General features: G+C 43.8%; 1 long non-coding RNA gene across 1 annotated transcript; it reads right to left on the bottom strand.

Moving 5' to 3' along the window:
* Positions 1–20,231: 20,231 nt before the first annotated feature.
* Positions 20,232–22,071, bottom strand: LOC131218393 (uncharacterized). The gene is made up of 3 exons (XR_009157690.1): positions 21,900–22,071; positions 21,555–21,671; positions 20,232–20,545 (listed from the first exon to the last, which is right to left on the bottom strand). It is a non-coding gene; the product is annotated as an uncharacterized LOC131218393 (long non-coding RNA).
* Positions 22,072–22,552: the final 481 nt, after the last annotated feature.

Below are 22,552 nucleotides of genomic sequence, written 5' to 3'. Positions count from 1 at the left end.
GCCCGTACACGGGATGTCAGACTGCCCAGAAACCTTAGCGGTAGGCTGGAGGGACTGAAGGACAGCAGTGACGGCCTACATCATCTGCTGAAACTGCTCAACCCCAACCAAAACTATAAAAGGAGCGGGGGCAGTACTAGCCTTAGGTGAAGGCACGGGTGAGGCCAAAGGAGCTAGAGCCTCTGAAATTGGAACAGCTGGCTCGGGCGGGGGAACAGGCACCACAGGTGGCGAAATCATGACCTCGGGGATAAGATCGGGACTAGGGTCCACGACAGGTGGAGCAGGGTGTGCTCGTGTCGATCGGGTATCATGAGTGCCTCTACCTCTCGCGCCTCGACCGCGGGCGCCACGTCTAGGCGACATCGTCTACATAAGAACAAGAGCGACGATGCATAGGGTTAGAATATTGTAGGCTCAAACGAAAGGAAGGCTCTCAAGACACTACTTGTCCTAAGCTCACAGGAAATATGCGATGTGATCCCAAGTTATTCTAGAATTACTTGATATGCTCTGATACGAACTCTTGTCATGCCCCTGATTAGGTAACCGGACTCACAAGGAACTCGATAGCCGGTTCTGGCCACATCAGCCTCCATAGTAGTCTATTCTCGACTCCTGAGGCAGGTTCCGATCCTGGGATCCTACAAGGAGGATTTTCATAACCGTATATCCATTTCAATACGAGCATACCCAAGATCACAGCAAGTAAATCTCAGAAATAACAAAGGGACACATTACAAAATCCACTAAAAATTTAAACTTTAGATATAAGACTGAAAGGAAATACATCAGGTGATAAAAGAAGTAGGAAAAAAGATCTACAACACTGGGTTCTCGACTCAACTCCTATCCAAGCTCTGCCACTACGATGCCGACGTAGGATCTCCTGCACGCATCAATCGGGTATCAGCTTATAGAAAGTAAGAGGGTGGTGAAAGTGCGTGACAATGGTGCGTAGAAGAATAATAGGAGATACAGAAGAGAAACATGATCAATGTTAATAGTACTACCCTTACCAAGGTTAAGCCATGAATGCAGGAAGCCATACTAAGGCTATGCAATGCAACAAGGCTTATACAGCCAATACTAATGCAATACGAAGTAATGCCAATGCTCATAACTAGTCCACATATCCAATACAGTTCCATCATAAGGGATATCACCGGGGTCTAATGCACTACAGGATGACTGCCGCTCTCAAGAACGCACAGTCAACGAGCATAAAAGACCACACTACCCGCCTGTGGACAGGCAATCACCGGCAAGGCTTGACGGTAGCGGACCTACTCACGGGCTGGTCAGACTCCGCCTAGTAATGCCCACTCACTCGGGCAGATAAGGCCACATCCTATCTTAACCAACTTCATGACAGCGGGAGACGTGTCCTAATGGTGTAAGGCACTTGGTGCTCATGATTTCCACTCGGTCACAACGTTGAGGCGTCCTCTATGTACCTTAAAGGTTTAGGGGCTTTGACCCAAGGATATCATATGCACTCCAATGCTCAAATGATATATTTCTGATGCCCACATAAAGCCATCCACGAATATACCAGTGGAAACAAGGCCCTGATGAAGCGAGGGTGATAATGTCCATGAGATGCGATGCTAGATGCATGAGTCACACATACCAAACATGCACTAGCTCTAAGCACTCAATATGCACAAGAGGGGAACTCCATCCCTCTATCATATCAACCCAATGACCACACACAAATGCAATCCAATCACTCAATGATGCATATGGGTCGCATTATACGGCGATGATGACTTAGAATGTACTCCTCCTTCCCAAAAGGGGAGAACGAGTCTAGGTATTTAGACAAGATTACTAAGGGGTCATTACCTCGTGGGGGCCCAATACTTTGGGGTAGCCCACAAACTAAGAAGGACCATATAAGCCAAAAGGAATAAGCGGTCCTAAAGAGGGCCTATGGTGGGCCTTAAATCACTCATAGTAACCATAGGCCTACCTTAGGGCTACCAAGGAGGACATCCAACCTCAACTGGGTCTCAAAAGGCAGTCCGCCACTACTCGAATAAGAAACAAGGCCCAAGGCCTAAGCAATCCATGGCCTAGCGGGTTATACTTCAAGCCCAACACATAAGCAATATGGTGGGCCCTTAAACAAGGTTTGGGCCCAACCAAAAAGGTCACATTTTCATATATTGTGGTGGGCCTAGTGGGCAGCCCGATAATCCAATCATATGGGCAATTTCTATGCTTTCTCCAAGTGAGTTGGGCCTCACAACTCGGCCCAAGTACAAGGTTATTTTGGTGGGCAACCAAGGGCTCAACTACTTGCACATTATGTCCCTTAAACCCATCACAATAATTAGTGAGATACAAGCCCAAAGGTCAAGGGACCTAATTAGAAGATTCCAAGATAAATGGGCTTATAAAGTCCAACCAAAACTATGAACATAAATCCAAAATAAAATCCAAATGAGGTGGGCCTCCAAGTAAACATAAATGAAGCCAAAAGGCATTTCAGAGAATGGCAATCTTATTTGTATAATCCATCCTTAATCTGGTGGGCCATGCTGCCCCCAAACAGGCTATTAGGGGCAGCCAATTTGGGTCCATTGCTGAATTTTCAGCCCACCTATTTCTGGCCCTACTGGAGCCCAACAATAAATAATATAACTTAAGTATATGTTCCCTGGTGGCCCACATATATCTCTGTGGGTCCTACCAGATGGGAGGACTGGATTACACACATAAAACAGGTGGACCATGCTGTCCAGCAACTGTCCAATGGGCCTAGGCGTCCCAAGGTGGAAGGTCCTATGGGCCTAGGCAATTAGCCCAATTACACATCAAGTGGGTCCCCAAAAAAATGGGCTTATTAAGGGATTAGCTCATAAATTGGGTGTCATGGCCCACCCTAGTGGGCCCCACGATTGTCCAGAACAAACCCCCAAATTCCCACCCTTGCATGAACATTTAAGGTGGCAAAAAGGGGCATCCTAACCATAATGTAGGTTGAGTATAGATGTCCCTTCCTTATTGGGCTTTTCTGGGCAATTTAGGCCCACTAAGTGGACCACACATAATGTCATTGGATTACAAGAGAAGGAAAGAGAAGGAAGAGCATCTGGCAATCAAGGGAGGGCTCCGCCACTATTGAGTCGTCCCCACACAATCACAACCACAAACAATAATATAAACACATTGTACAACATAAATCTTGTGATGTATGACCTAGATCTTTGAGATGAATGGTTGGGATGCCATCCCAGCCACATGCAAGGGTCTAGATGACCCATCATACCTAGAGAAATAAGAGTGATCCCCATGCAAGGGGTCCATCAAGGAAAGAATCCTATGCATGAACATGCATGTACACTGTGGGCCGCATGGCCACATCTAGATGATTGTGTAGGATCACCACCATTAATTGGTGGGTCCTACACATCCAAATGAGAGAGATGAAAAAGACTACATGTGGAAGAAAAAGCTATATGAAGAAGAGCAAGGATCTACTTGATGAAGAAAGTACCCACCTAGATCAACCTTGAAACTTACATCACTATCATCTAAATGCTCCAAGCAACATAGATCAAAGGTTAAGATCAAGTGAGAATGGATAGATGAGGAGGTATTTTAGGGAGAAAGGGCTGTAAAAAATGGGGGAGAGAGGACGTTTGGGTGCTTGCTAGGGAGGAGAGATGAAGGTGTAGAGAGAAATGAGAGGGAAGGAGAGAGAGAGAGAGATGTTGTAGAAGAGAGATGATTGCAAAATGGCTTGGGAAGAGAAAATTTCAGATTTTCTCTTGAAAAATGGTGCTTGGGATTGAGAAATAATCATGGTCAAGGAAAGAAGGCATAAAAAGGTGGCTATAGCATAGGGTTGGGTAGTGTTAAGGGGATGGGTTGTCATGCCCCAAACTCAGAAAACGGACTCACGAAATTCACGATCGCCGATTCCGGCCCCGACAGCCTCCGTAGTATACCATTTTCGACTCCCAGCGCTTATATGCCAGATTCCGATCTTGGGATCCTACAAGAAGAATTTTCAGTATGATTTTTTTCTTTATAATGGAGCATAACCACAAGCATAACCAAGTCACAAAACAACATCACCACATATCCACTATATCAAAAACTTCAAGTACAATGCGGAAAGGAAAATACAGGGTGATCAAAAGGCTCTAAAATGATCTGATGTGCGCTCCTGCCTCAACGCTGCTGCAATCCAACGTTACCTGCACGTAACAGTTGTGCATAAACTTACAAAAGCTAGAGGATAGTGTAAGTGTGTGCGCAAGGCAAGTGCCAAGTATGCAGTATCAGAGTAATGCGGAAGTATGCTAGTAAGTCCATGAATACTATCAGTCGTACCAAGGCTATGCGATGCAAGACATGAAAGTTATCGGCCATACCAAGGTCATGAGATGCAAGGCCTACATAGCCGAATGTCATATACGAGATGTAATGCAAGCATGTCAGTCCTCATCAAGTACATATATCAATACATTTCCTCTCTGGGATATCACCGGGGTCTAGTACACTCCATACTGACTACTGTCTCCCTAGCCGCACAGTCCAGCGAGTGAAAGAGACCACACTATCTGCCTGACCAGTAGTCTGCCAATACCTAACCGGCTCATCGATAATGAACTCATTTGCGAGCTGGTCAAACTCAGCCTAGCTTACAACCCCCTCACTTGGGTGGATAAGGCCACACCCCCTTTCAACCGACCACGACACAATGGGAGACGTCTCCTACTGGTATTCGACTCTCTTGCGCTCGTGTATCCACTCGGTCTAGACGTTGGAGCATCTCCTGGTCCCAAAAAGGTTCTGGAACTTTTACTCAAGGACATCCTACGTTGCCACAGTGTTAGAGCCAATATTTATGGTATTCAAACCAGCCATCCAAGATGTACTTGTGGAGGCCACGACCATGATGTCGCTAGGGCGCATAATGATTATGTCAAACTTATGCGAGATGCATGAGTTACACCGACCAGTCATATAGCAATTCTGCGCATACCGCGCGATCATGTGGGGTACTCCGTCTCATAAGGAGTCTCGTAAATGTCTCAGCCCAACGGCTTATGCTATGATCAAACATTCCTCATATCAAGCATACATATGATGTGTATGGGAATGAATCATGGAGTTATACTAAGCATGTTATATAGTGATGAAGTATCCTTCCAACGAGGATGGGCCTAGATGACCTACATACAACAAGAATGGGCTTATCAATGGGCTCTAGGGAGAGTCATAATGCGGACATTTACCCAACATTATCCTTACAATGTGGACGTCAAACCATCATTGCTCCCAAGGTACGGCCCGTCATAAACATCATTACACAAACCATAGTGGAGTCACATATTGCAATTGACCTTATATGCATCCCATTGGGCCTCGACCCATAAGCCTTAAATACATCAAATGAGCCTCAACAACGGGCCTCATATATCACATCGGTCCTTCTCAAATGGGTCGAATCAATGGGCCGAGTTGAATAGGCCAGACACAATTCATCTATTTTTAGAGACCAATATAAAGTGTTGTATAAAAGTGAACCATATCAAAAGATCAACTGGACCATACCATATCTAACCGTGGGTAATGATTTCAACGGTTAAATTCCAGTGGGCCCCATCATAGGGTTTATTTCCCATCTAGCCTATTCAAAAGGTCACAAAGACCTAGATTTAAAGGAAAAGCAAATATCATATTGGTCCAAACTTGGTAGCCCAAGGGTTTTAATGGTGGACGTTCAAACCCACATTATATATATATATATATATATATATATATATATATATATATATATAATGTGGTCCACCTGATCCTAGATCTGTCTTATTTTTAGTCTCAAGATGTAAGACGAGCTTGCCAAAGGGTTGGACGGTTTGGATGCAACACATGCATCATGGTGGGTCCCATAGGGATGGACGACATAGATAAAGTACATACCTCATGGTGGGGTCCACACTAATGGAAGGTGTGGAATAAATACATATATCAGTGGGTTCCACATGGGGCCCACCATAACGTTTATCTACCATCCAATTTGTTAATAAGGTCACAGGGACCTGAATATAGAAGAAAAACAAACTTCATAATGATCCAAAACTTTTGTGAAAACAAAAGGGTTTCAATGACAAACGTTCAATACCATGGTTCCCAGCCGTGTGGGCCACCTGAGCTGAGTATACGACTGATTTTTGGGGTGGCCTACAACTAGAAGGGGGCCACCAAATGCACGGTGTTGATGTTCTCACACATCACGGTGGGGCCAACGGTTGGGACCCCCTGCCTCCAGTGTCAAATGCAGCAGGACGCTACTACGCCGTTCGCTGGACAGCAGCAGCAGCAGCGCCTGCTACTTGATGTGTGTGTGTGTGTATTTGAAAAATAGTTTTTCTGAGGTTTTTAGTAGGTGGGGCCCGCATCAGGTGGATCCACTCACCTATTGGATTCTACGGCTCAAGACAATCCAAATGAGCCCAATATTTAATGTGTTTCGGTGCATAAAAACATTAGTGGGTCCTAACAGCCTTTAACGGTCAATATCGCTGTTTTCTATGGTATGGCCCGCTTGATTATGGAATTAGCTTCATTTTTCGGCTTAACGCTTAAAATGAGCTAGGGAGTGGAATGGACGGCGTGGATTAAACCCATACATCAAGGTGGGACTTGCATGAGCGTTCCACCCAAGAAGCTTTGAACCAAGCTAATATTTTTGCTTTTTGCTCGTAAGTACACCACACTGTCCGTTCACACTTCACTGTGTGCGACGTCCAGCGTCCTTGGACGCTGAACGGTTTGCATACAACACATATAAAGGTGGGCCCCACCTACAGGCGTGCTGCCTAGGTGGGCCACCAAATGGTTGGATGGTTTGGATAAGACATACATCAAGGTGGGGTCCATCCGAGTGGGCCACAAGGCCACATCATCACACAAAAAGAAAATGAAAGAGGGAGGGAAAGAGGGAGATCGAGAGATGGAGGGACCCCGGCACTATGGGCCCTCCCTTCCATACATCACAACATACATTAAGTGGGTCCCATTACATGTGGGCCTACCGATCAAAATCAATGGTGGAGATCCTTTCTCCACCAAAATGCAAGGTTTAGATGACCCTATTCATGTAAGGAAAATAAACATCATGATGGGGTCCATGGAGCATGTCCCCATTAAAGAATGATCATGAGAATCAAGGTGGGCCATCGGCCACATCTAGGGTCCAAAGTGAGATCCATACCATCAATTGATAGGTCTCACTTGGCCCATCATCAAAGTATTAAATCTATACCTATAAAACACCCACCGTTTGATCTTCTTGGTTCGATGAAACACCGATCTCCTTATGTCTCACTCTAATGGAAGATGATGAGAAATGAACGGCTATGATGATGGATCTTGGGATAGGAAGCGGGCCACACAACACTCTTTTCTCTCTTGGCAGTGCTTGGACGTGTGCCTCCTTGGTTGCTTGAAAAATGTGAAGAGAGAGAGAGAGAGAAGGTGGTTGTAAGAGAGAGGTGATGGGTGTGAGTGATGGATGTGAGTTGATAGATGTACTTGACATGTATGGGTGCGTAAGAGAGAGAGAGAGAGGTAGAGAGTTGACTTTGGGATTGCACTTGTACTTGACATGAGGTGATTGATTGATTGATGGGACATGTTATAGAGATTCTCTTGGGTTTTGCAATGCATGGTGTTTTCCTCGAACTGAACGCGGGCCCACATCTCCTGGCCTGGGTATCGTCTCGGCGCGTAATATATGGCGTCGGAACCGCAGCGACGATGCGGTCGCAATGATAAAAGTCTTGGATTAAGCTGACTCAGATCTATGAGATACGACTTAGGATTGTGCGCAAACGTCGATTATAGGTTGCGGATTGCCAGAATTCGACAAAAAGGATCGCAAGAGTCTACAGAGCGGTACAGATTAGGATACGAGCCTTACAACTCTTCCCACCTAATAAAAATTTCATCCTTGAAATTTATACTACCATCACAGTTAACATAACTCATAAGGGAATAGAAAATATAACATCATATATAATCAAAACACAATACAACATACAATCAAACATCGAAAAGATGGGGATAGCACGCTCGAATCTCCGCCTCGCGCTCCCAAGACGCCTCATCCACACTATGATGGCCCCACTGCACTTTCACCAAGGGAATGACCTTAGTCTGGAGGACCTGCTCTTTCCGATCGAGGATACGAACTACCTGTTCAATGTAAGACGCATCCTCACGAACCTCCAATGACTACCAATCAATAATAGGAACGATGTCTGACCCACACTTCCTCAACATAGAGACGTGAAAAATGTTGTGGACACCAAACAACTGAGATGGCAAGGTAAGCCAATAGGCTACGACGTCAACGTCCCGGTGATCTTGAAAGGTCTTATGAATCTCGGGGCAAGCTTGCCCTTCGCTCCAAAATGAACCACACGCGTCATGGGTGAGACCTTGATATACACATGGTCCCTAACGGCAAACTCCAAGTGATGATGCCGACGATCAGTAAAATTCTTCTATCGGCTCTGAGCTGTGCGCATCCTCTGCCTGATGATGTCGATGACCTCTGATGTCTGCTGCACAAGCTCGGGACCTAGGAGACGCTGCTCTCCAACCTCGGACCAACAACTCAGAGAACTGCACGGTCTGCCATATAATACCTCGAAAGGAGCCATAACAATGGTCGCCTGATAGCTATTGTTGTACGTGAACTCAGCCAATTGCAGATGCTCGTCCCAACTACTCGATAAATCGATCACGCAAGCCCGAAGCATATCCTCAAGGATCTGGTTGAACCTCTCGGTCTAGCCATCGGTCTGCGAATGGTACGTGTTACTGAGTTGTAAATCAGTCCCCATCGCTCTTTGAAAGCTCCCCCAAAATTGAGACGTGAACCTTGGGTCTCGGTCAGAAACAATCGAGACTGGAACGACATGCAGTCTCACAATCTCCTCAATGAATAACCTCGCAAGCCGGTCCATCGACCAAATCTCACTCATCGCAAGAAAATGTGCCAACTTTGTCAGACGGTCCACAACAACCATATGACATCATGACCGCGCTGAGTCCTCGGCAAGCCCATAATGAAATGTGTCGACACGTGCTCCCACTTCCACATCGGGACACTCAATGGCTGCAATAGACCAGGGGTTTTCTAATGATCGGCCTTGACACGCTGGCACGTGTCATGCTCGGCCACAAAACTAGCTATCTAGCGCTTCATCCCCGCTTAAAAATATTGACGCCTCAATCGCGATACATCTTTGTCGAGCCAGGGTGGATAGAAAACCGTGATCGATGTGCCTCGGTCATAAGATCTCTGCGCAACTTAGGAATATCCGGGACACATAATCAGCCTCTGAAGCTAAGTCTACCATTAGAACCATTCAGCCAATCTGACTGACTCTCAGATGTTGCCTCTGCCAGATAACTTTGCACTGACTCATCTGCTTGCTGAGCCTCAATCACTCTTGCGACAAGAGAGGGTTGAATCGACAGGTTCGGTAACTGCACAATAGAAGACTGCAAGATGATCTCGAAGTCAAACACTGATACATCCTCAAGCATCTTCCACTCCTAAATCATCATGTGGGCCACCAGGCCTCGTGGCTGATGGCTGAGGGCATCCGCCACTACGTTCGCCTTGCCCGGGTGGTACTGAAGATCAAAATCATAGTCCTTCAGGAGCTCCATCTAGCGCCTCTACCTCATGTTCAGATTGGACTGAGAGAACAAATACTTCAAGCTCTTGTGGTCGGAGAAAGGCTCGAACCTCACCTCATAAAGATAGTGCCTCCACACCATTAGTGCGAAGACAACTGCTGCCAGCTCCAAATCATGCATGGGGTAGTTTAGCTCATGGACCTTGAGCTGGCAAGACGCATAAGCCACCGGCTTCTAGTGCTACATCAAGACAGTACCCAAGCCAACTCGCAAGGCATCGATAAATACCACAAATCCATTACTCCCAGAGGGAAGAGTGAGGACAGGAGCGAACATGAGGTGGTCCTTCAGCTCCACAAATGCTTGCTTACAAGCATCGCTCTAAACGAACTCGAAACCCTTCTGGATTAACCTGGTCAACGAGGCTGCAATATGAGAGAAACCCTCAATGAAACGTCGGTAGTAGCCCGCCAAACCAAGGAAACTACGGATCTCGGACGCATTCGTGGGCTGGCCTCACTGACGCACGACATCAATCTTCGAGGGGTCCACTACGACTCCCTACCTCATCACCACATGACCGAGGAACTTCACTTCCTCCTAACAGAACTCGCACTTCTCCAACTTCGCGTAAAGCTAGTGTGCACGAAGGGTCTACAAGGTAATCTCCAGATGCTGCTCATGCTCCTCACGGGTCCTCGAATATATCAGAATATCGTCAATGAACACCACAACAAACTGGTCGAGATACGGATAGAAGACTTCGTTCATCAACTACATGAATACTGCGGGCGCATTGGTCGGTCTGAAGGACATGACCTGGAACTCAAAATGACCATAACGCATCTTTAAGGCTATCTTCAGGATATCCTCATCTTGGACCCGAACTTGATGATAACCGGACCGTAAGTCTATCTTCGAAAAGAACTGCGCCTCCTATAGTTGATCAAACAAATCATCGATCCTCGGGAGCTGGTACTTGTTCTTGATCGTGACCTTGTTAAGCTCGTGGTAATCTATGCAAAGCCTCAACGAGTCATCCTTTTTTTTCACGGTGAACTGCTCGGATGGATAAAGCGTAACTCGCGCAACTCGTCCAACTGCTTCTGCAGTTCCCACAATTCCAACGGTGCCATACAATACGGGGCCTTCAAAATAGGCGCGGTAACGGGCACGAGATCAATATGGAACTCAGTGTGCAGACGAGGTAGTAACCCCGAAATCTCTTAAAACACATCGGGAAAACCACAAACGACCGGCAGCTGGTCAATACTCAAAGCAGCTGACTACTCAACGGCACACCACAGCAGGCAGGAAAGCTGCACTCCTATGGGCTCGGCAACAAACTGGAACTCTAGTACGCCAGGTATACAGAACTTGACTGTCCTCACAAAGCAGTCCAATATAGCATGGTACTCAACGAGCCAATCCATTTCCAAGATTACATCCAACTCGAACATCAGTAATACGAACAGATTAGCAGGTAAAAAGATATCCCCATTCAGAAGGGGTCAAGACGAGCAAAATCAGTCTATCACCACAGTCTTCCCCAAAGGTGTCGACACCGACAAATCCTCACAAGAGACTCCATCGACAAACCGGTCGATCGGCAGAAATCATCGGCCACAAAGGAATGCGATATACCAGAATCAAACAATACAAATGGAATGCATGCAGAAACAGGGAGAGTACCCTCGACGACCCCTCCTGATGATTGAGGATCCTACTAGGCGGCATAAAATCTGCCCTGGACCTGCTGGGGAGGTGCAGGTCCCCTCTAAGGTCTCTACTGGTACTGCTGTCGATGTGGCAGCCTGATCTGCTGCTTTTGCTGCTGCGAGGGAGGTCCCGGAGGCTGGTGCTGTGGTCGCTGCTGCTGCTGTGGGGGCTGTCGCGAAGGCTGATACAATGCCCTTGGCTGCTGCTGCTGCGGATGGGGACGCTCGTGCCTACGATATCCTGTCCTACCTCATCCAAAGCAAGTACCTGGGAATGGTCCCGAAGGTGGTGCTGGGGGTGCTACTGATGCTCGGAATGATGTGCGGGTCATGCGTCGCTGCTGTGGACGATGGTGCTGCTGATGGGAGCTACCAGAGGATGTCTTCCTCTTTTGGTCTCCTCTCTGGTCACGGATCCTCTGCAAACTGGTCCAATCTGCCTCATAGACCTGGGCCCTCTACAGGATCTGCTCAAACGTCTGAAAGTCTGACCACAAGACTCCTGAGGGCAGGACGCAAGCCGTTCTTAAAATGGCTGGCCTTCCGCCCCTCATCATCAACAAAGTACGTAGTGAACCTCGATAACTCGACAAAACGTACCTCATACTAGGACAGTCATGTCTCTCTGGACCAAGGTCTCAAACTCTAATGCGCGCTACTATCAAACGTGGTCAGGGAAAAACTTTCGGTCGAACCGGTCTATAAAGTCCTCTCAGGTCCACTCGAAATCGTCCGCTGCAGCTCAGGTGACTGATGCCCACCAGTGCTGAGCCTCACCCTGGCGAAGGAATATAGCTAACGGGACCCGCTGCTGGGTCGTACACCTCATAGTGTCGAATATCTTCTCCAAGTCGAAGTGCCATATCTTTGCTGCAGTAGGGTCTAGCACGCCCTAGAAGTGCAGGAGATCGTGCCGTCAGAAGTCTCTAAGAAGGGCGCTCACGCGCTCCTACTCTGCTTGTGCTAGCGTAACAACGAGCCGCCCACCCTGCCCCTGAAAGATAGTGGTTATCGTCTGCAGCATCTGTTGAAGCTGCTCTGCGGTCACGGGTGCTGACAGGGCTGCGCCAGGCTCGTACGGGGGAGCGGGAGTCGCTCTCCTATGCAGCATGTCCTACAGGGAGGAATAAGGGCTTAATTAGCCTCAAGAATTCTCGAAGGCATAAACGTTAAGGGTCTACGTCAGAAAATCACTAAGTTATTCAGACTCGGGACCTATTCATTCTAAATTCATAGTAGATATGTGATGTGATATCAAGTATTTCTAAGTTATGCTCAGATACCAACTTCTGTCAGGCCCCAAACTCAAAAAATGGTTTCACAAAATTCCTAATCACCGAATCCGGCACCGACAACCTCCGTAATACCCCATTCTCGGCTCCTAGCGCTTATACACTAAATTCCGATCCTGGGATCCTACAAGAAGGATTTTCAGTATGAATTTTTTTCTTTATAATGGAGCATAACGACAAGCATAACAAAGTCACAAAACAACATCACCACATATCCACTATATCAAAAACTTTAAGTACAATACAAAAAGAGAAATATAAGATGATCAAAAGGCTCCAAAATGATCTAATGCGCGCTCCTGCCTCAGTGCTACTGCGATCCAACATCACCTGCACGCAACGGTTGTTCATAAGCTTACAAAAGCTTAAAAGGTGGTGTAAGTGTGTGTGCAAGGCAAGTGCCAAGTATGCAGTATCAGAGTAATGCAAAAGTATGCTGGTAAGTCCATGAATACTATTAGCGATACCAAGGTTATGCGATGCAAGACATGAATGCTATCGGCCATACCAAGGCCATGCGATGCAAGGCTTACATAGCCGAATGTCATATGCGAGATGCAATGCAAGGATGTTAGTCCTCATCAAGTACATATATCAGTACAGTTCCTTTCTGGGATACACTGGGGTCTAGTACACTCCACACTGACTGCCGTCTCCCTAGTTGCACAGCCTAGCAAGTGGAAGAGACCACACTATCCGCCTGACCAGTAGCTTGCCAATACCTACCCGGCTCGTCGATAGCGGGCTCATTTGTGAGCTGGTCAAACCCAGCCTAGCTTACAATCCCCTCACTTTGACGGATAAGGCCACACCCCCTTCCAACTGACCACGACACAGTGGGAGACGCGGCCTACTGGTATTAGGCACTCGTGCGCTCTTGTATCCACTCTTTCTAGACGTTGGAGCATCTCCTGGTCCCAAAAAGGTTTTGGGACTTTCACCTAAGGACATCCTACGTGCCCACAGTGCTAGATCCAATATTTCCGGTATTCAATCCAGCCATCCACGACGTGCCTATGGAGGCCACGTCCCTGATGTCGCTAAGGCATACAATGATTATGTCACACATATGCGAGATGCATGAGTCACACCGACCAGTCATGCAGCAATCCTGCGCGTACAGCACGATCATGTAGTGCACTCCGTTTCATAAAGAGTCCCATAAATGTCTTAGCCCAATGGCTTATGCTATGATCAAACATTCCTCATATTAAGCATACATATGATGCGTATGGGCATGAATCATGGAGTTATACTAAGCATGTTATATGGTGATAAATTATCCTTCCAATGAGGATGGGCCTAGATGGCCTACACACAACAAGTATGGGCCTATCAATGGGCCCTAGAGAGAGTCATAATGCGGACATTTACCCAACATTATCCATACAATGTGAACATCAAACCATCATTGCTCCCAAGGCACGACCCATCATAAACATCATTACACAAACCATGTTGGAATCGCATATTGCAATGGACCTTATATACATCCCATTGAGCCTCGACCCATGGGCCTTAAATACATCAAATGGGCTGCATCACATGGGCCTCAACAACGGGCCTCATATATCACATCGGTCCTTATCAAATAGGCCGAATCAATGGGTCGAGTTAAATGGGTCAAACACAATTCATTTATTTTTAGAGATCAATATAGAGTATTGTATAAAAATGAACCATATCAAAAGATCAACTGGACCATACCATATCTAACCGTGGGTAATGATTTCCACGGTTAAATTCCAGTGGGCCCCATCATAGGGTTTATTTCCCATCCAGCCTATTTATAAGGTCACAAGACCTGGATTTAGAGGAAAAGCAAATATCATATCGGTCCAAACTTGGTAGCCCAAAGGTTTTAATGGTGGACATTTAAACCCACTTTTTTTTTTATAATGTGGTCCACCTGATCCTAGGTCTCTCTTATTTTTAGTCTCAAGTTGTAAGACGAGCTTGCCAAAGGGTTGGACGATTTGGATGCAACACATGCATCATGGTGGGTCCCATAGGGATGGACGACATAGATAAAGTACATATCTCATGGTGGGGTCCACACCGATGGAAGGTGTGGAATAAATACATACATCAGTGGGTTCCACGTGGGGCCCACCATAACATTTATCTACCATCCAATCTGTTAATAAGGTCACAGGGACCTGAATACAGAGGAAAAACAAACTTCATAATGATCCAAAACTTTTGTGACCACAAAAGGGTTTCAATGGCAGACGTTCAATCCCACTGTTCCCTGTCGTGTGGGCCACCTGAGCTGAGTATACGACTGATTTTTGGGGTGGCCCACAACTAGAAGGGGGTCACCAAATGCACAGTGTTGATGTTCTCACACATCACGGTGGGGCCCATGGTTGGGACCCCCTGCCTCCAGCGTCAAACGCAGCAGGACGCTGCTGCGCCATTCTCTGGATGATAGCAGCAGGACGCTGCTGTGCCATTCTCTGGACGGCAGCAGCAGCAGCGCCTGCTGCTTGATGTGTGTGTGTGTGTGTGTGTGTGTGTGTGTGTGTGTGTATATATATACTGAAAAACAGTTTTTCGGAGGTTTTTCGTAGGTGGGGCCCGCATCAGGTGGATCCACTTTGCCTATTGGATTCAACGGCTCAAGACAGTCCAAATTAGCCTAATATTCGACATGTTTTGGCGCATAAAAACATCAGAGTGGGTCCTAACAGCCTTTAATAGTCAATATCGTTGTTTTCTATGGCATGGCCCACTTGATAATCAAATTAGCTTCATTTTTTGGCTTAATAAAATGAGTTGGGGAATGGAATGGACGGCGTAGATTAGACCCATACATCAAGGTGGGACCTGCATGAGTGGTCCACCCAAGAAGCTTTGAACCAAGCTAATATTTTTGCTTTCTGCTCGTCAATACACCATACTGTCTGTTCACACTTCACTGTGTGTCACGTCTAGCGTCCCTAGACGCTGGACGGTTTGCATACAACACATATAAAGGTGGGCCCCACCTACAGGCATGCTGCCTAGGTGGGCCACCAAATGGTTGGATGGTGTAGATAAGACATACATTAAGGTGGGGTCCATCCGAGTGGGCCACACGGCCACATCATCACACAAAAAGAAAATGAAAGAGGGAGAGAAAGAGAGAAAGAGGGAGATCGAGTGATGGAGGGACCCTGACACTATGGGCCCTCCCTTCCATACATCACAACATACATTAAGTGGGTCCCATTACATGTGGGCCCACCGATCAAAATCAACGGTGGAGATCCTTTCTCCACCAAAATGCAAGGTCTAGATTACCCTGTTCATGCAAGGAAAATAAACATCATGATGGGGTCCATGGAGAATGGCCCCATCATGGAATGATCATGAGAATTAAGGTAAGCCATTGGCCACATCTAGGGTCCAAAGTAAGATCCATACCATCAATCGGTAGGCCCTACTTGGCCCATCATCAAAGTATTAAATCTAGGCCTATAAAACACTCACCGTTCGATCTTCTTGATCCGATGGAACATCGATCTCCTTGTATCTTACTTTGATGGAAGATGATAAGAAATGAAGGGCTAGGATGATGGATCTTGGTATGGGAAATGGGCCACACAACACACTCTTTTCTCTCTTGGAAGTGCTTGGACGTGCACCTCCTTGGTTGCTTAGAAAATGTGAAGAGAGAGAGAGAGAGAGAGAGAGAGAGAGAGAGGGAGAGAGTTGACTTTGGGGTTGTTCTTGTACTTGAAATGAGGTGATTGATTGATTGATTGATTAATTGATGGGACATTGTAGAGATTCTCTTGGGTTTTGCAACACGCTGTGTTTTTCTCGAACTGAACGCGGGCCCACATCTCCTGGCCTGGGTATCGCCTCAGCACATAATACACGGCGACAGTGCGGTCGCAATGGTATAAGTCTAGGATTGAGCTGACTCAGATCTACAAGATACGACTTAGGGTTGTCCGTAAACGTCAATTATAGATCGCGAATTGCCAAAATTCGAAGGAAATTATCGCAAGTCTACGGAACGATACGGATTAGGATACAGGCCTTACATGGGTTGTGTAGAAGATGGGGTTTTGGGTTGTGTGTGTAGTGTGTTGAAAGTTGTGCCAAGGGATGGGACCACCTAGAAAATGTGTACATCACCCTTAGGTAGGCCACATGATTATGATCAAGGGCTATAAAATGAGACGCACATAACTTATTATCTATACATCGGATGGACGCACAAAACGCGCCATCGGAACAGCAACGACAATGCGGACAAGATGGCATAGGTTTTGGCTCGATCCGAGTCGAGTCTACATGACCGGACTTAAGGATGATCGCAAACATTATCTGATGATTGCGGGTCACCAGGATTCAACCGGTAGGACCGCGGGACCAAGAGAAATGAAATGTATACCTACACACATGCACACACATGAACTCGGGTCGGGTCTAACACTATTCTTCCTCTCTTCTCTTTTCTCCTTCTATTTCCTTCATTCCTGCCAAGCTCAGTTAGCTCGGATTGAGCTAAAGTTTAACTCAGATGGGTCATGCTTCACTATGCCAAAATAGTGAAAAAAGGACAGTTGAAAACCATCTCAAAACTCAATAAATGATGGTTTTGAACCGTCGCATGGGCCGGCCTATTTTGCCGCGTCGTATTAGTTAAAGGATGGTCATGGACCGTCATTAAAGATGGACGTTAAAAGGATAGTTATGGATCATCTGTAAAGAAGGACGGTCATGGACCGTCATTAAAGATGGACAAATAAAAGGTCTGTTATGGACCGTCTCTAATCTTAGACAGTTACACATCGTCTAAAACACTGACGTTCTGTGGCCGTCGCTAGCATTTATTTAACGTCTTTAAAAAAGGACGGTTATGGACCGTCTCAGATTTCAATATTTTAGAAAAATATGACAAGCCATCGGAAAATTTCATGCATTAAAAAAAAAATCAGCAGCAAATTTTTTTTTTTTTTTTTTTTTTTTTTGTTTCTTTCATCTAATAAAAAAACTATTCAATCAACAAAACATGGTTATAGTTCAGAATTAAGAAGAATTGTTAAGCTTAAATAGGAGTTTCATTTAAGTGGACAAGGAAATAATAAAGAAACGTATTCCAATTCAAGTTACTAGAAACAACAACAAAAATTAAAGCTTTGTAAAAAGAGGCATGTGTTAAAGGGATACCTCGTTGATTCTCATGCATAAGAGTCCAATGATGATAAGAACAAGAATTGCAGCACAAGGGTCCATAAATACGACAATGTTATCCTACAAAGAAATATGATAGTATTAGATGTTGTAGTATTAGATGTTAATGCACTTTGATCAAATTGAACCATTAATGTACTTAATCAGATTGCACACAAGTTCGAATTAGAGCTACAGTTTAGCAAAGGTTTGCACTGCCATACATGAATGAAATGATAATCTTAGAAGAGCTCAAAAACTAATCAAGCCCTTCTATTTTCCTTCGCAACAGAATATGTACAATCTTATGAAAACTAATCAATGAATTAAAAGAGGGTTTGAAAAAAAAAAATAGAAACAATAGTATTCATTTAATGAAATGGCCTTCACGGCCTACAAACTTCTAATATAATGACATTATAAAATCTAGTAGTATAAAACAAAAGGCTATTAAATTCATGGGTTCTATAGTCCACGTGAATTTGATAGACTAGAAAAGTCACAGTTACAAAGACATGAAAACAAAACCTAAAATATGTAGGAATTAGGCAGCTACAACCAAAGAAATTAGAAATAAAAACGGTTATTCTGAAAAAACGGCATTAACTCGATGGAACAAACTTAAGAAACCATTTCCATGCTAAAATAAGTAAACATAGATTGTGACAGATGATTTTACTGATTTTGTTAACAACATATTCAGTGATTTCAAAATCATAGACAGCTTATCTCTAACAAATCTAGAACTCATGAAATGTGTATACCTTTGCCAACCTTGCTCTCAAGAGCTTTCAACGTCTTAAGAGATGTTGTGAGATCATTAGCCCAAATGTTACGACTTTCAACAACTCCAGCAAATAGATACTTGCTGGAAGGAAAACCCAAACTCTCAATCAATTCAAGGGTCTTCTCTCCACAAACTAGATCAAACCCAATAGTTGAGATGCCCTTCAATGACGTGATAGTCCTACAACCAGGTCAGTGAACTAGGTCAGGTCAAAAAAGATGGTGAAGAAAGGCTAAATCAAGCAGATCATGATGAAGTAATAATATTGGATATAAAATGCCAACGGACTTACATGCTCCGGCCGGCACATCAGCAAAGTATGTCTCAACAATAACCTTCAGAGAAGATAAGGACTCTTCCATCTGTAAATAAGCATCTATAAATGCTTTCAGTTGATGAAAGTCCAAATCTAGCACAAGCGTTGGCTCATCAAACTGCACCCAAGTAGCCCTAGCTGCTTTCAAGTCAGCCAAAACCTCTCTGCATTGATCAGTGGAAAACAAGAAAAAGAATCAATTGCCTAAATCTAACAAATTTATTGCCTTCACTCAAAACACCACAGCTAGTTAGAGGCGGTCAATCTGTCACCTCTAGTACAGATATAACACCACAACTGCCAAAAAAAAAAAAAACTCTAATAAGAATTCAAAATCAGAAATCTAAAGATAATGCTAAAAGTAAAAACCGGTACTGATACAACAACAGCAGCCCAATAACTAGCATTCATGTGAAGGGGTTAGGTGTGAGTGTAAGGTACTAATGAGAATATAGTTGGCAAGTTACTAGAAAGACATTTTCAAACCGAAGCATGTCCTCCACATCAGATTCCTCAAACCAAAGCAGCCTTTCAATTTGTGGACACATTGTTCCATGAACCAAACTGTCTCAAGCTCCGCATGTGTCTGACTGATCGTGTTATGAGACAAAGAACCTTTAGTGAGCTTCAAAGTTGGGCCTCAACCTAGTGCAGTGTACCATCTAGTGATGTGGTAGCTTAACCTTGGCTGGGAGATACTAAACCATAAGCAGATCAGCCCATTGATAACATAACTGGTCTAAAAATTCAAATGCAAAGCAGATCTTACCTTAACAACGGTCTGGTCATATAGAAGTGGCAATAATTCAGAAGAAGCCCCTTATTAAGGTTTGGCTTACTGTGAGTTGTTGTACTCGAAGCTAAGACAGCTGCGCATCTAAAAGAACCTCTAATATATCAATATTGCAACAAAAGTAAGAGTTGTTCAAGAGAGAGAGAGAGAATAAGTACTTTTAAAGGAAAAATGCTATGTAATTAGAGACAGAGAAAGAGAGAGAGAATAAGTACTTTTAAAGGAAAAATGCTATGTAATTAGAGAGAGAGAGAGAGAGAGAGAGAGAATAAGTACTTTTAAAGGAAAAATGCTATGTAATTCAATTACATTTGTACAATTTCACTCCGATAATTAATCATCAAAGATTTTCACATCCTCATGTTATCCATCATCATCTTAGCCTTTCTCCCAGCAATTTGGAGTTGGCTTTTTATATGGATGGAAATATAATATCTGATTTAAAAAAATAAAAGTATCCACTCCTCCAGCACCCAACTAAAAGGACGATGCCACACCTATCATATAGAGCAACTAAATACAAGAGCAAAGGAGAGTGTGTGGTACCAGCTAATTGGGTGCAGCTTCAGTGGATCCCTAACTGTGGGGCCAACAGTGATATATTTTCCCTACATCTCCAGTCCATCTGTTTTGACAGCTCATTTTAGGGCATGATCGAAAAAATGAAGTATCTTCATATCTAAAGTGGACCACGCCACATGAAATTGTGATTGAATACCTGTCAATAAAAACTTGTTGAGCGCGACCAGAATGTTTATTTGCCATCCAACCTATTGATAAGGCCACAAAGACCTAGATGAAGGGAAAGTACAAATATCAGCTTGATCCAAAACTTTTGTGGCCCACAAGAAGTTTTTAATGGTCAATCACCAATGTTTCCTGCCCTACACAAAATAGAAATAGTGCCCAAATGACCTTATTCCATACAATTGAAAGGACATGGTTTGGTGATCTAGACAGTTAATCTGATGGAAACAAACATGGATGCAAGATTTCTCAAATATCTCTAAGATTGAAAGATTGGAATTTACTTATTATACCAGACCTCTACGAATTTTGTGGTGGTTCATCATTTGGGATTTTACAACACAGACTACATTAAAATGAAAAGGTACAAATGTGTGGCGGAGTAAGGTACATATATTATGTTAATGGTAGTCAATGGTAAGTGGGAGAACAGGTTGTGCAGTTGGCATATTCAATGAAAGAAATGGATCAGGTCAGATTTTTTCATCTCCAGAAAAAGTGTGATTGTATAAAAGATACGAGAGTAAGACCTTTCCAAGAGTCCAGATTCCCAAGTGACTTGGAACAAAACTAACTCGAGCATACACCAAAATTTAAAACAGATCCATTTTATGTAAATTAAGCAACAATGATTAAAAAGAACAAAGAAAACTGCCCATAAAGGTGACAACATAAGATTTTCTAAAATGGCAGACGTGCATGATCTGAGCTTCCCAAACGTGCAAATCATGATGGTGAACGCAGATATTATGAGATCAACAACGTTGTCATTGAGTGTAAGCCATAGCAAAAGAAGACAAATGTGGGAATTAAAAAAGAAAAAAAGAAAAAAGAAAAAAAAAAAGAACTGCAGTTGAGTAGAAAATGAATTGGGGAAAAGTATATTGAGCTGATCTCGTCCGCCAAACTTCAAAACCCATGTCCCAAAAACAGAAACCAATGCTTTTCTACTCATTACAAAGTCTACATGATCCTTTGGAAAGTGCCAAAATTTGATATGTTGTATGAATCAAAACAAATCCTAACTTAAAATGCTGACATGAGTGGGTTATACCTAAAGATGATAGCCAACAAGATGGTCACTGATGGAAATAAGTTGGACATGACATAAGTAAATGTCGACGAAGTTCGTTCTAGCCTAGTATAATACAATATCCTAGCAAGCACAACCCTGAAACACACCATAACAAAATACTAATAATAATAATAATAAATAAAAATAAAAAGAAACCCACAGAAAATCATGGGTATTAAAGACTGCATTTAGTTGCAAATTTCAGCTGAGTTGGGAACACCGGCTCTGTTTTACAGTAACTTTTTGGAATACATGGTCCATTAAGCAAACACTACCAGGAAAAATGGTCAAAGGCTACCCAGCATCAACATCTAGAGATTTTACCATGATTCCTTCACAAGATGAATTAAATGCATCTTCAAGAAATGAGTTCCTCTTAGTCAATGTGCCTTGATCATTCAAACATGCTTCATCAGCTTCCACCTACAAAATAGAAAAAATAAGAGTTCCAAAAAAAAAAAAAGATGATACAAACAAATGAAATGTTTAAAAAAAATAAAAAATAAAAAATAAAAAATAAAAAAATAAAAAAATAAAAAAAATAAAACAAAAAACAAACTTATAGTTATTTCCTTCGTAAATTCAAAATAACCCAACTTTTCCTCATAGAATTAAGTCCAAATCTGACAAATTTTGAAAGCAAGGATCACTTCTGAGAATTATAACAGATGATGATTGTTGATGGTAAAGGGAATTCATTTCAATGAAAATGGAAAAGAATAAGTGTGGCAGGTGAGAAAGGCAAAACATATGTCTTCGCCTTTGACGTAGGGAGAAAGCCAATAGCCTGTAAACAAGAGATTTTGCTTTAGATCACCTAAATATCAAAGTCTCTTTTCTCTGATATTGTAAGAAATGATCAGTTCTATTTTTGTTATATAATATATATATACACAGAGAGAGAATTTAAATGAATAAATTCCACACGAGCATTCTATCATTTTCCACTTTCCTTTTTTCAATGAAGAATGATTCAA

The sequence above is a fragment of the Magnolia sinica genome, chromosome 11 (assembly GCF_029962835.1).
Source record: "Magnolia sinica isolate HGM2019 chromosome 11, MsV1, whole genome shotgun sequence".
Taxonomy (NCBI): domain Eukaryota; kingdom Viridiplantae; phylum Streptophyta; class Magnoliopsida; order Magnoliales; family Magnoliaceae; genus Magnolia; species Magnolia sinica.
The sequence above is the reverse complement of the archived record's forward strand: the minus strand, read 5'-3'. Positions and strand labels throughout refer to the sequence as shown.